Below are 15,977 nucleotides of genomic sequence, written 5' to 3'. Positions count from 1 at the left end.
GCCCCTGCAGCTTACCTTTCTAAACAACTAGAAACCTCTGTCAAGGATTGGTAACCATGCCTTCATGCTCTTGCTGCAGCTGCTGTTTTAGCCCAAGTGGCACAGAAATTCACTTTTGAGCAACAACTCATTGTCCTCTCCCCCAATAGGCTTAAAGATCTAATCTCCAACTTTTGCCTACACAGCCTTGCTCACACTGTGCCAGGGCCTTTCCACAAGGCGGAGTCCATCCCTCTCCCTCTTTCAAACTCCACTGTTGCAGACAGTTTCAGGTTCACTGAGATGAACTTCCAGACCAGGCACAGTTATGGAGGAAGGGATATATTGAAGCTTACAGATCCAGAGGGAAGTTCCATAATGGCAGAAGAAGCTGACCTTGCTTTCATAGGTCCAAAAAGAGAGAGAGAAAACCACAAGCCAAAACCCACAACACACAGCACACTTCAGGAACTCCAGGTAGAACTAGGCACTTTGTATATCTTTATGTTAGAATTGTAAATCCACCACCACCCCTTAGGGCTGAACCCTAAGATCCACTCAGTGACACTTCCTCCAGTCAGGTGGCTGCCGATCCAAACTACAAACTAATAAAACACTGAATGTATTGGGGGCCATCTATTCAAATTACCACACCCAACAACACTGGGAATCACTTCCCAGGGTGGACTGGCAGATAGATTTTACTCACATGCTTCCTCACAAAAAATCTAAATACCTTCTCAGTATGTTAGATACTTTCTAGGGGTGGGTTAAAGCTTTCCCTACAATAGGAGAAATTACAAATATAGTAACCTCTCACATTCTTGAGTCTGTTCTGCCCTGCTTTGGCCGTCCCTTTACCATTCAGTCAGAAAATGGACTAGTCTTCATTTCCAAGGTAACCCAGGAGGTATCCAGAGCCCTGGAAATAGATTGGAGACTTCATATTCCATATAGGCCTCAGTTCTCAGGCAAGGTAGGAAGAGAAAATGCTATTCTCAAAACTCACCTGTCTAAACTGACTTCTGAACTTCCCCTATCCTGGTTCAAGTTCCTCCCACTTGCCTTATCCTGAATCAGAGGTACTCTTCTGGCCTCTTCTTTCCGTAGCCCTTTTGAACTCATGTATGGGTGCCCCTTCTTGTTAAACAACCTTCCCACACTACCCAAAACTCCTCTCTGTGGGTACTTACCAACTTTTACTTTTATCAGGAAGCTTCTCTGGGAACCTGCTGACTGCCTTCTTCCCCAACCATCAAGGGAGCCACAACTCTCACTTAACCCTGGAGATCAGTCTACCTTAAGCTGTCTTGCCCACAGGGACTCAAGCTACTCTGGACCAGACCTCATCAGGTGATCCTAAGCACCGCCACGGCTGCAAAGCTTCAGGGCATCCCCAATTTGGTCCAACTGTCACAGTCCAAGAGAGTCAAGTCACTTTTGTCTTGCCCTACTTCATCCAGGGATAAGTATACCTCCACCCCAATAGGTTCTCTCAAATTTAAACTCTTGTGTTTTTACTATTCCTCCATCTCAGAATTCTCCTCTTAAATACACTGATTCCCCTCTGCCTCCTCTCTTTTGCCTCAAACCTTCTATCTCTAGCCTCTGGTTCTCATCTCCCTCCCTCCTTGCACCTGGTGTTTTGATGTCATACTTGTTGACAAGGATAACAAGCTCCTTAATTCTTCTTTCTGTCCTCTCACAGGGTGCATAGGGCCCATCTCCCTCACCTTCTCTATAACAGATGTCACCAGTGCCTTTCCTGAAGCCAGCTCAATACAGGGATGGTACAAGAGAAGTCTCGGATTCACTCAGGACCAAGTCATAACAACATGTTACACTGATGTTGTTGGAGGCTTCTCAACATCAATCTTACCACTCTGTCACCTCTAGCCACTATGGAACCACCTCTTCATCACCTGCCCTGAAGGGAGACCCAACAATGACATTATCTAGGCTCTCCCATGAGAACTCATTGCTCCCCATGGTCAGCATGAAGACGTTACAGAAGAGAGATCACTGTCCTCATCACTAACAAAAGGCTGGAATGTTAGGTCAGGATGGGCTCCCAAGATGGAGCCACCATGGTCAGCAGAATTGTGAAAGAGGCATAGGGAAGTGGATTATCCACATTCTTCAAGAAACTATCTGGTCATTAATCCCTTCTTGTTTAACAATGCCCCAGGTCATTGTTTCCTGCCCCTTATCTCATAACTCACATGGTCACTGTTTTGGTGTCACACCCTAGCAATTTAAAATGGTTAATATAATGATCTCCCCTAAAGGAGATTTTTTAACTTAGCAAATGCATTTTTTTCCTTCCTCACCTTGTCCCAACTGAAAAAGCCCGATAAAGCTCACTACCTGAAAACTCAGGTTGGCTGTGCTCCTCTCTTGTGAGCCAGCCCTGGAAGCTCATGCTTTTCCCAAGTAAAAGCTTTCTCATCTTTGCCTCAGAGGGATTTGTGTGGTCTTGGTCATTCCCAAATGTTACAATATGGAAGCCAAATGTATTTAGCTCCATGATGTGCTCTCCAATTGGGAAAGCCAGGCTGGCTATATGCATAGTTTGTTCCATGGGGTCTCACAGAAGCAACGCCCCCCCACCATATTCATGAAGACTACACACAAACATTGAATCCTTGCTGATTTGACAAATGTAGATTCAATGGTAAATTTTATGTGTCTACCTGACTGAGTTAAAGGATGAACAAAAAGCTGGTGGAACATGATATCTAGATGTGCTGTGAGGGTGCTTCTGGAAAAGATAAACAGATTGAGTAACTCAGCAGACTGAGCAAAGAAGTTTCACCCTCACTAGTGTGTGCGGGTGACATTCAAGCTGTTGAGGGCCCAGATAGGACAGATGGCTGGGGAGGGGTGAATTCTGTCTTTCCATCATGGAACACCCATTTCCTTCTACCCCTGAATAGCAGATCTTCCAGTTTATTGCATCCTTCATATTTCTTCATTTTTAAATCTTTAAACTCAAATTGAAATCCATACCAATAGTACCACAGTTCTTAGGCTTCCAGACCCAGATGAAGTTACTATCCTGGCTGTCTTGGTTTTCCAGTTTACAAATAGCTTATCATAGGATTTCTCAGGTGTCACAGTGGTATGAACACAACTCTCATAACAAATCTACATCATTTCAATTTTGGGGGATATTTCTGATTAAACTGCAGGGTACCAGAGATACCCTGAAAGCATATGCCCTCTGATGAAGAAAAGGTAAATTATGCTCCAATTAGTCATTTCCTAAAAATAAATCAACTGTCTATGTCTCCCTCTGTTAACCTGAAGAGCATATTTTGAGACCCTTTCCCCAGTTTTCTATACATCTGTGTTTATCCAATTATGTGTACACTACAAAGTAGCCAAACAGAGACTTGTCATTTTTATCACCACTGCCTCTCATCTGTACATCCCAAGGAGACGATAATTATTTTAGTTCAGAAATACCATCTCCCCAATACTGGAGGCACATGCTTGGAATATAAAGCTCACCAAAACCTTCTATGCATTGTTCAGGGACAGATTTTTGTCCCTAGGTTTCAATATATCAGTCTCAGAGCAATGTAGAGAAGCAAGGAGAGCACAACAGTCAGACTTTCTCTTTGGGAGGGAGCCCATAAATGGCCATCCAGTTAGAAAGAGAGACCAGGGAGCTTGTGTGCAGCTGGGGCTACATGGTGAGCCAACACAAGGCTTCTGGGATCATTTGGTTGAATGTAATCCCTGCATTGGATAGATGATGGAAAGTATATGGAAGACAATAAACCCTTTCTAATCCTTGCTGCTATCACCAAAGCAAGATTCTGCATTTGGGGGCATAATCTCTCTGAAATTCATGGTTTGGTCTTCAATAGTAGGGTCAAGTAAAAGGCATGCTAAATGAAATTTGCCTCTATAGCTGTGCATGCTAGCTGTGTCATTGAGACATTTTTTCTCATTAGCCTTATAAAAGCTCTGTGACCCAGGCAAGCATATCCATGTTTGCTGAAACAATGCTAAAATGAAGACCAGCTAAGCTACTCAAAGTAAGTTACCCAAGGTAAGGTAACTTATACAAAGTGCTGAGGAAGATTTTTCCTATGACAAATCTCTTTATCTTTTCATATCAGCTCATCATTCCTTGGATAAATTGGCATTATATGTCTAAGTACTAATTTACACATTCTTTTCATCAAATTCTGTTTCAGAATAACTGACCTGTTTTACCTTCTAGAAGAAGCCCTAAATGATACAAAATCCTCAAAGGATGCTTCTTTAGGCTCTTTCTGTAGTTCAATTCTCCTTGTTTATTGAAAATGCTTCTTCACACCATGTCATATTACAAATAACCTATTCTGTCTCCAGCACTTCCTTATTTTGTGTCTTTAAGTATAGTACACTTCTCTTTCTCTCTGTGTGTGTGTATGTGATGTGCATATCTGTGCTTATGTGTGTGGGCCCACATGTATGCATGTGCATTTTGAGGCCAGAGGTCAATGTTAGGTATCATCCTCAATCTCTCTCCACCTTATTTAAAAAAAATATTTTATTTGTGTGTGCATGTGTGTTGTGTATGCACCAGGGTCTCTTGGCATTGCAATCATACCAGATATATGCACCATTTCTTGTGTATGGCTTTATGTGGCTATTGGAGAATTGAACACAGGCCACAGCTTTGAAAGCAAGCACCTGTAACCACTGAGATATCTCCCTGATCCATTTTAAACCAACTTATTTTTGAGACAGGGTTTATCACTGGAGCTGGAACTCACTGGCTTGCAAACCCCAGGGGTCCTCCTGTCTCTGCCTCCCCAGTGCTGGGATTAGAGATGTATACATCTGCACATGGATTGTATGTGGGTACTGGAGATCTGAAATCAGGTCATCTTGCTTTCATGGCAAACACTATCCCAACTGAGCCATCTCCCCAGCCCAACTTAACCTTTCAAGGCTCAACTTTGTCATGCCATGCTAGAGTATATCTTCCCAGCAATGTTACTGCATGGACCAAATGAAGTAGATGAATGAAGAGCTATTCAAGCACAGTAAGTATTCACAGAGATGCTATGGCAAACATGTTTGTCTGCTCAACATTTGTATACTTGCATAATTGCCTCCCCAGTTCTATAGAAATCCTAATTTGTCCCTCTTTTTTTTTTAGAAGTTTGTCCTTTGACTTAAGGTCGACAGTCACTTGAATGTGTCTAGTGAGAGTAATTAATTCATCATCTAGATCATAGAATTAGTCCAGGGATGGCTTTGGGTCCCAGTAGCTAGCTATACCTTGCTTCTACAATTGGGGAAAATTGCTTGTTTTTATGATTAAACTGTAAAAATCTTACAAACCACATGATTCATTTTCCTACCATGGGACTAACAAGTTTTCCCAGGAGTCTCATGATTTTCAATACAAAAGTCCTGCATCCTGAGAACTATCAGTCCCAGGCAGACTGAGAGGCCTGACAGAGAACATAGTTCCCAGCAAAGAAAGCAAGCATTGACTTCTGGTTAAGATGGCAGTGTAGGTACCACACCAAAGCAGCCTAGGGTGGGGGGGGGGGGAGACCAAAAACACACAGCAAAATACACACTTTTACTAAAAAGCAGGTGTATAAGAAATTGAAATGGCAGTGGAGAAGTAGGAGAGATCCAGAGCATCCAGAGACCACACAGGCTGGCAAAAGTGGCCCCGGCAGGTCTGCTGACCACAGCGGTGGTGCATCAGAAAGCCACCAGGCTCGGCTTGAGCCACAGGAAAAGCCAGGTGAGGGGAGCTTCCACTCACACCGGAGCTCTCTGCAAACTTAAGAAACATGAAGGATGAGCGGCAGTGAACAATGGAGGAGCAGATCAAAAGGTAGAAGAACACGTGGAACAGCGAGAGAACTAGAACAGCATTGGGTTCCTCCCCTCCCCCACCGCCTGTGCCCAGGTCCAGCGAACAGAGCAGCGGTCCCAGGATCCGGCCACGCCAACTTGGGCCGACAGCGGGACCCAAGTGGGAGCAGAGTCCGGCAGCAACATCAGTGGCTCCAGCACTGGCAACAGTGGCGGTGGATCCAGCAGCAGCAGCTTCAACAGTAGCACCTTCAGCAGCAGCAACAGCGGCAGATCCAGCAGCAGCAGCTTCAGCAGCAGCAGTGGTGGTTCAAACAGTGCGGGTGCTGATCTGCAGGGCCACAGTTGCCAGGCTCGGTTTGCCCCAGAGGAGAAGCCAGTGCCCACCTCCAGAAATCAAAACAGTGGCCCAAAGACCAAACCAGAAACTTGACTGAGACCAAAATCATCCAAAAAGGTAACTGGAATTGCTCCGGGGAAGGGTCTCACTTGGTCACAAGCAGACTTGGATCCCTCAACAGATCAGAAATCTTAACCTCTTTGTTGATAGAGGATCTGGTTGTTATAAAACCCACTATTACATACATACTCAGTGCTGTTTTTGATTGAATGTGTATAGCGTTTAGTTAACTTTTAGAATCTACCTGTATTATGTTCCATTCAGCCTACTTGAATACTCCTATAGCAGGCAAACTCAACCCCTAGGAACACCCTTGTAGATACTCTGAGAGTCTTAAGAGCCACACCTAACACCTAAAGCTGCTACCTTGAAGATATATAACATCAGATCAATTGATATAGCTAAGAATACCCAGCTAGCTAGATAATCCAAGCATTCACTTAATCCAAGATGCAAAAATATATACATTATAACACAAGAAACACTAAAAAGTAAGACGATATAAATCCACCTAAAAGTATTAATGCATCAGAAATGACCTCCAGTGAGAACGAGTTAGAGGAAATGCCTAAGAAAGATTTCAAAAGAATGATTGTAAATATGTTCAAAGAAGTCAGAGAACAAATCAAAGGAGTCAAAGAGGAACTTAAAGAGGAAATCAAAGGAATCAAAGAAGAAGTAGGACACCAATTTCATGAAATAAAGAAGGCAATACAAGACATAAATAAGGAAATAGAAATAATAAAGAAAAACCAGTCAGAATTATCAGCAATGAAGAACACAGTTAATGAAATAAAAAACTCTGTAGAAAATCTCACCAGTAGAATGGATGAAGGAGAGGACAGAATATCTAAGCTAGAAGACCAGGTGGCAGATCTAATACAGTCCAACAAAGAGAAAGACAAACTTATAGAAAAGTATGAGTGGGAATTTCAAGATATTCGGGACACTAAGATAAGATCAAATATAATAATTCAGGGTATAGTAGAAGGAGAAGAATCTCACTCCAAAGGCATAGTAGGTGGCTTCAACAAAATCATAGAAGAAAATTTCCCCCAAGTTAGGAAAGAGGTGCCAATGCATATACAGGAAGCCTTTAGAACCCCAGCCAGACAAACACTGGAAAGAACCTCTCCTTGCCATATTATAATCAAACTACCAAACACACAATCCAAAGAAAAAATATTAAAAGTACTTAGAGAGAAAAATCAAGTTACCTACAAAAGCAAGCCCAACAGGATTACAGCAGATTATTCAACACAAACTTTAAAAGCCAGAGCTTTTAAATAGCTTGGAGTGATGTATTCCAAGTTCTGAAAAAAAACAACTGTCACCCAAGGTTACTTTATCCTGCAAAGCTATCCATTCAAATAGATGGAGAAATAAGTACATTCCATGACATAAGCAGGTTAAAGGAGTATTTGAAGACAAAACCAGCTCTACAGAAAATACTTGATAGAATCTTCCATGCTGAAGAAAAGGAAAAGCACACATATAAGGAACCTGGAGAAAAACAAGAAATACTCAAATACTAGTTAACACAAGAGAGCAAAGGTAGAACCGGAACCACAAAAAAATGGCAAACATAAAACACACCTTTAAATAATATCTCTTAATATCAATGGCCTCAATGCCCCAACCAAAAGACATAAGTTTGCAGACTGTGTTAAAAAGCAGGATCCTACAATTTGTTGTCTCCAAGAAACTCACCTTTCTACAAAGGATAGACATTATCTTAGGGTGAAAGGTTGGAAAACGGTGTTTGTTAGTCAAGAAAGATAAGGAAGGTCACTTTATATTGATTAAGGGCACACTCCAACAGGAGGACATTACAATCCTAAACATATATGCACCTAACATGGGGGCTCCCAAACTCATCAAACAAACACTATTAGAACTAAGGTCACAGATAACACCAAACACAGTGGTGGTGGGTGACTTTAACATCTCACTCTCATCAATTGACAGGTCATCCCAGGAATAAATAAACAGAGAGGCATCTGGACTAAATGAGGTCATAGAAGGAATGGACCTAACAGATATATACAGGACATTTCATCCAAATACTGCAGAATGGACATTCTTTTCAGCAGCACATGGAACATTCTCTAAAATAGACCATATATTAGGACACAAAGCAAATCTTAACAAATTCAGGAAAATTGAAATAATTCCTTGCATTCTATCTGACCAAAATGGGATTAAATTACAAATCAATAGCAAGCAACGCTATAGAGCATACATAAAATCATGGAACCTAAACAATACACTACTACATGATGAATTGGTCAATGAAGAGATCAAGAAGGAAATCAAAAAATTTATAGAGTCAAATGATAATGAGAACACAACATACCAAAATCTCTGGGACACAATGAAGGCAGTTCTAAGAGGTAAATTTATAGCTTTAAGTGCCTGTATTAAGAAATTAAAGGGCTGGAGAGATGGCTTAGCAGTTAAGTGCTTGCCTGTGAAGCCTAAGGACCCCGGTTCGAGGCTTGGTTCCCCAGGTCCCACGTTAGCCAGATGCACAAGGGGGCACATGCATTTGGAGTTCGTTTGCAGAGGCTGGAAGCCCTGGCACGTCCATTCCCTCTCTCTCTCTCTATCTGTCTTTCTCTCTGTGTCTGTCGCTCTCAAATTAAAAAAAAAAATTAAAAAAAAAAAAGAAATTAAAAAGGTGGCAAGTAAATGACCTAATGCTTCACCTTAAAGCCTTGAAAAAGAAGAACAAGGCAAACCAAAGATCAGTAGATGGGAAGAAATAATAAAGATTAGGGCAGAACTTAATGAAACAGAAACAAAAAAATTCAAAAAATTAATCAAACAAAGATTTGGTTCTTTCAAAGGATAAACAAGATTGATAAACCCTTAGCAAATCGGACCAAAGAAATAGAGAAGAGACACAAATTAATAAAATCAGAGATGAACAAGGTAACATCACAACAGATTTCAGAGAAATTCCAAAACTCCTAGGGACATACTATAAAAACATATACTCCACAAAGTATGAAAATCTGAAAGAAATGGATGATCTCCTTGATTTATATGACCTACCTAAATTAAATCAAGATGAGATTAATCACTTAAATAGACCTATAACAAGCATGGAGATCTGAACAGTTATCAGTAATCTCCCAACTAAAAAGAGCCCAGGCCCAGATGGATTCACTGATGTATTTTACCAGACCTTTAAGGAAGAGCTAACACCATTGCTTCTTAATCTTTTCCAGGAAATAGAAAAAGAAGGAATTCTACCAATTTCCTTCTATGAAGCCAGTATTACCCTGTTACCAAAACCAGGCAAAGACAGAACAAAAAAAGAAAATTACAGACCAATCTCCCTCATGAACATAGATGCAAAAATTGTCAACAAAATATTGGCAAACAGAATACAAGAATATATCAGAAAGATCATACACCCTGACCAGGTAGGCTTTATTCCAGAGATGCAGGGATGGTTCAATATACACAAATCTATAAATGTAATACATTATATAAACGGGTTGAAGGACAAAAATCACATGATCATCTCATTAGACGCAGAGAAAGCGTTTGACAAAGTCCAACATTCCTTCATGATAAAAGTCCTACAGAGACTGGGAATAGAAGGAACATATCTCAATATAATAAAAGCTACTTATGACAAGCCTACAGCCAACATATTACTAAACAGGGAAAAACTGGAAGCTTTTCCACTAAAATCAGGAACAAGACAAGGGTGTCCACTGTCCCCACTTTTATTTAATATAGTTCTGGAAGTCTTAGCCATAGCAATAAGGCAAGAGACACACATAACATGGATACAAATTGGAAAGGAAGAGATCAAGTTATCATTATTTGCACATGACATGATTCTATACATAAAGGACCCTAAAGACTCTACTAGCAAACTGTTAGAGCTGATCAAAACCTACAGCCATGTAGCAGGATACAAAATAAATACACAGAAGTCAGTAGCCTTCATGTATGCTAACAACAAACACATAGAGGATAAAATCAGAGAATCACTCCCATTCACAATTGTATCAAAAAAAAAAATAATAATGTACCTTGGAATAAACCTAACCAAGGAAGTAAAGAATCTCTACAATGAGAACTTTAAAACACTCAAGTGAAAAATTGCAGAAGACACTAGAAAGTGGAAAATCAGCCCTTGTTCCTGGACTGGAAGAATCAATATTGTGAAAATGGCAATCTTACCAGAAGCAATCTACACATTTAATGCAATCCCTATCAAAATTCCAAAGACATTGTTCACGTAAATAGAAAAAAAGATCCAAAAATTCATTTGGAATCACAAAATACCTCAAATATCTAAAATAATACTGAGCAACAAAAATAAGGCTGGTGGTATCACCATACCTGATTTTAACTTATACTACAGAGCCATAGTAACAAAAACAGCGTGGTACTGGCACAAAAACAGACATGTAGATTAATGGAACAGAATAGAGGACTCAGGTGTAAATCCAGGTAGCTATAGCCACCAGATATTCAATAAAAATGCCAAAAATACTCATTGGAGAAAAGACAGCCTCTTCAGCAAATGGTTTGGGAAAACTGGATATGTATCTGTAGAAGGATGAAAATAGATTCTTCTCTCTCACCATGCACAAGAATTAAGTCCAAATGGATTAACATCAGACCTGAAACTCTGAAACTGCTAGAGGAAAAAGTAGGGGAAACCCTTCAACATATTGGTCTTGGCAAAGACTTTCTGAATACAGCCCCAATATCTCAGGCAATTAAACCACAGATTAATCACTGGGACCTCATGAAATTACAAAGATTTGCACTGCAAAGGACACAGTAAATAAAGCAAAGAGACAACCTACAGAATGGGAAAAAATCTTTGCCAGCTATATATCTGATGGAGGATTAATATCTAGGATATACCAGGATATCAAAAAGTTAAGTAATAAGGAATCAAACAAGCCAATCAAAAAATGGTCTATATAGCTAAATAGAGCATTCTCAAAGGAAGAAATACGAATGGCATATAAGCATCAAAAATTTTTTTCTACATCACTAGTCATCAGGGAAATGCAGATTAAAACTACATTGAGATTCAATCTCACTCCTGTCAGATTGGCCACCATCATGAAAACAAATGATCATAAATGCTGGCAGGGATGTGGAAAAAGAGGAACCCTTCTACACTGCTGGTGGGAATGCAATCTGGTCCAGCCATGTGGAAAACAGTGTGGAGATTCCTAAAACAGCTAAAGATTGATCTACCATATGACCCAGCTATAGCACTCATAGGCATATATCCAAAGGACTCATCTCATTTCCTTAGAAGTACATGCTCAACCATGTTTATTGCTGCTCAATTTCTAATAGCTGGGAAATGGAGCCAGCCTAGATGTCCCTCAACTGATGAGTGGATAATGATGATGTGGCACATTAATACAATGGAGTTCTACTCAGTGGTAAAGAAAAATGAAGTTATGAAATTTGAAGAAAAATGGATGGATCTGGAAAGGATTATACTAAGTGAGGTAACCCAGGCCCAGAAAGCCAAGCACCACATGTTCTCCTTCATATGTGGATCCTAGCTATAGATGATTGGGTTTCTGCATGGGAAGGAAAATACTTAGTAGCAGAGGCCAGTAAATTAAAAACTAGATATAAAGCGAAGAGAAAGGAAGAGCAGAGGGTACTTAATAGGTTGGTATTGTATATATGTAAGTAGAATGATTGAGATGGGGAGGTAATATAATGGGAATGGAATTTCAAAGGGGAAAGTGCGGGGGGGGGAGGGGGTTACCATGGGATATATTTTATAATCATGGAAAATGTCATTAAAATTTTTGAAAAGATAAAAAAATAAAATAAATGAAAAACAAAAAAAAAAAAAAAGAAAGAAAAGAAAGAAAGCTGTACTTCAAAGAAGGCAGGCAAATGGCCAACAGGCATATTAATGGAGACAAAAACATCATTTGCTATTAGGGAAATGCAGAGCAAAACCATCTGTGAGCCACCACTTCTCACCAACTACAAAGGTGATAATTAAAAGGGAGAAGCAGATGGTAAGTGTTGGTTAGTGTGGAGACCCTGGGGTATTCCTGGTGAAAATGCAGTTGGACACAGCCACTGTGAAAAACAGTTTTGTGTTTCCAGAATCTAAACAGAACTGATGGATGATCCTTTAATTCAATTCTTACGTATATACCCCCTAAAATTCAAAACAGGAATTCAAACAAGTTCAAGTTCATATATGTTCATTAACAGCTGTATATAACAGAAAGAAGACAGAAACAACACAGCCCAAATGATTAACAGATGAACAGAAAAACAAATTGTGCTGTATACATATGATGGGATGTTATTTAATCCTTAAAGAATACATATTACAATGTGGCTGAAATTAGAAAACATTATGCTTAATAAAAGAAGTTAGACACAAAGGACACCTAATGTGTGATTCAACTTACATGAAATATTGAGAAAAGATACTTCTAAAAAGACAGATTGGTGGTCTCCAGGATCCTCTGGGAGTGGAGAATAGAAAAGTTGCTACTTGGGCTGGAGAGATGGCTCAGCAGTTATGGCACTTGTCTGCACAGACAAAGGACCCTGGTTCAATTCCTAGGTACCCAGATGCACTATGTACTAGGTAAAGCATGCATCTGGAGTTCATTTGCAGTGGCTAGAGGCCCTGGTATGTCCATTCTTTCTCTCTGTCTTTCTCTCAAATAAATAAATGTATCAAAAAAAGAAAAGAAAAACTGGTAGGGAGAGGGGTTTGCTTTGGAATAGTAGAAGGGTTTACTTTGGAATGATGAAAATACTTTGAAACAAGATGAGAAGTGGCAATTACATAATTATGAATGTACTGTCACTGAATAGTTCACTTAACATGCTTCATTTTATGTGATATGAATTTTACTTAGATAAATTATAGGAAGGAAGAGCAGAGAAGAAACTACCTAATAATAACATGATTGGTTCCCTGAATCCAGCCTTTTCTGAAGTTGATAACCTATGATGAATGAATGAATGAATGAATGAATACTTTACTTGAGAAAATTTGAGTTGTGTTTCTGTACTTTTCATCTAAGAACTCTGGATAATATTGTCATTAATTAATGGTTAACAATATTAAAACTAAGAGCCATGCAAACTACTTTCTATCTGTTGGGGATTTACTAGAAATAAAATATAGCTCATGATGGATCTACCTAGCAAAAACATGCATGCAGTAGAAACTCTGAGGCATCCTTCAGCTGCCCTCCTGAAGATGAATAATCCTACTTCTTTCAACTTTCTGAATCATTGCTTTTTTTTGGCATTTTAAATTTAGGTTTGTTTTATCTAAGTTTAATGTTAATTCCATGCTGTGTTTCAGTAAGAACAATACAGATTCTGTATCTGTGGCTCCAGTCAGATATCCAGTAGTACAAATTAGCTTCAAGTTACACATACTGAACAAAAGAGGTTGAGTGAGCGAAGGAGAAGGATGGGGTGGGAAGGGGAGAGGGGAGCAGGCAGGAGAAGAAACAGAGTTGAACGCGCATGCAGGCTTTTCCACACCACCTTCAATGCTAACCTGCTTCCGAGGGAGGGTGAAGTGGGCAAGAATGAGCAGCCACGGATTGTTGACTGTTACCAGCACCATGCTTTTCAGCAGCACTTCAGCAGAGTTCCAACACTTTTTACAGCAAAACCATTACAAGAAACTCCCCCAAACGACTTTTAACCACCCAAGCTAACACCCAATTAAGTTTAAACATTGGTATAAAATTTGATTTAAACAATTATAAAAAGGAAAAATGATAGCACATTATAGTGTGATTAATCTCTTTGATGCATCACCTAGAAGTCTAATGGCTTGCAAATGTAATTTCCAAGTCTAATAATGATCTTGCCACATCTGACCCGGAGACAATACAGTAATGCTGAAAAAGCCTCTACACAGTCCTGTTAGCGTCTTAAAGAACCTAAAAGCTGGGACCAGTAAATCCACAGAAATTCACTCTTGCCTTTAAGAACTTTTGAAAACTGGGTGTTTTTTTTTTTTAATTAAAAAAAAAGAAAAGAAAAAAGGGAGGGGATAAAAACCAACAGGGCAGGAACCTAAATTCTGAGACCAAATGTAAAAGTCAGATTTGGTGGTTCTCAGTGACAATGGGGAACTTCCAATGTGGGGCAGGGAGGAGGAGGGCGATCAGAGATGGTTTCTCTTGTTGGCTTGTGTTGTATCTCATTGATTTTCATCCTCCACATCCTGCAGTGCTTCTTTATTCTGCTCTTCCCCATCACCCTGCATGTCTGAAGTCCATAGTGTCAAATTATCATGTAACAACTGCATGATAAGTGTAGAGTCCTTATAGCTTTATTCACTCAGTGTATCCAGTTCTGCAAGTGCATCTTCAAAAGCTGCTTTTGCAAACCTGCAGGCATGGTCAGGGGAATTAAGAATTTCTTAGTAGAATACGGAAAAGTTGCAAGCAAGACCGAAAGGAATAGGATGCGTTGGTGGAAGTTCTGTCATTGCAATATCACTAGCAGCTTTGTAAGCCACAAGGCTGTTTAGTGCAGCTTCCTTCCTGTCATTTCCTGTAGCAAACTCTGCCAGATACCTGTGGTAGTCCCCTTTCATTTATAATAGAAAACCTTGGACTAGCCAGTGTTAGCTGCTGGAATGAGGTGTTTGTCCAGTACATCCAGAATGTCACAATAATTTTAGCTCAGTCTCAACCATTTGCTGATATTCCTGAATCATTTTCAGCTTGTCCTCTCCTCCTTTGTTTTCCTCTTTCTGTTCAATGCTGCTGATTATTCTCCAGAACGCTCTTCTAGCTCCAATCACATTTTTATACACAACAGATAAGAGATTTCTTTCTTCAACTGTCAGCTCCACATCCATCCCTGCTACTTTCTTCATCGATTCCACCATTTCGTCCTATTGCTCAGCCTGCTCTGCCAGCTTTGCCTGGTACACCAGATCCTCCCGATCATCCGTAGTGGCAGTGGCACCGGCAGGGTCTGCGCGACGGATGGAAGCGGATAGCGTCTCCGACTCTCCCTCAACCTCTCCGCGTCGGAGCAGCAAAAACTGGCTGAATCATTGTTTTTTAAAAAATACTTTCTGATTGATAAGTGAATGAAAATAGCATAAAATATTCTACAAAGTTCCTTGAGGTAAGTCAAAGATATGAGATAGAACTGTACATTCTTATCAACAAAAGAAATGGCCAGGGGCCTTTGTCACCTCATTTGATAGCAAGTGAATGCAGAACAGCCTGGAAGTGAACCCTCTTGAATTTCAGATGCTCCCACAGTCCATGATCACCTTGGTGCCTCTTAGGTATTAGTAATAAAAGGCTAATCACATTGTAATGTTGAGGGCTGGGGTTTAGTTGTTACTATACAATTGAGTGATCCCATGTGGAAGAAACTAATTGCCTGCCTGAAAATTTGGTGCAGTTCTGTCAGATGTCCATCTGGATATCAGAATGCTCCCATAACTTATGAGTTCAATCCATTTTCTACAAAACTTTGAAATTGATTAGCTTTGTTTGTCCTCAATGGCTAGCTTAACCATATAAAGGTTGGCAGAGGTCTTGGGGTAACAGAAATATCACCAAATAGCTGGAGTCCTCAGATATGCAACAGGAAGAAAACCACATAAAATGCTGATAGCTGCAATAGTAACAACATTAGTGATCAAGACCAGCTGAATAAAAGAGCCTTTTTCTTTTTGATAATTTTTATATGTGGTCTCATATTTTTCATCTGGATTAGGAAGTTG

At 40.0% G+C, this 15,977-nt stretch overlaps 1 pseudogene; it reads right to left on the bottom strand.

Annotated features, from left to right (window-relative positions):
- Nucleotides 1–14,274: 14,274 nt before the first annotated feature.
- On the bottom strand, nt 14,275–15,136 carry LOC101597958 (annotated as a pseudogene).
- Nucleotides 15,137–15,977: the final 841 nt, after the last annotated feature.

The sequence above is a fragment of the Jaculus jaculus genome, chromosome 3, assembly GCF_020740685.1.
Source record: "Jaculus jaculus isolate mJacJac1 chromosome 3, mJacJac1.mat.Y.cur, whole genome shotgun sequence".
NCBI lineage: Eukaryota > Metazoa > Chordata > Mammalia > Rodentia > Dipodidae > Jaculus > Jaculus jaculus.
Note: the sequence above shows the minus strand (reverse complement) of the source record. Positions and strands in the feature narration are given on the sequence as shown.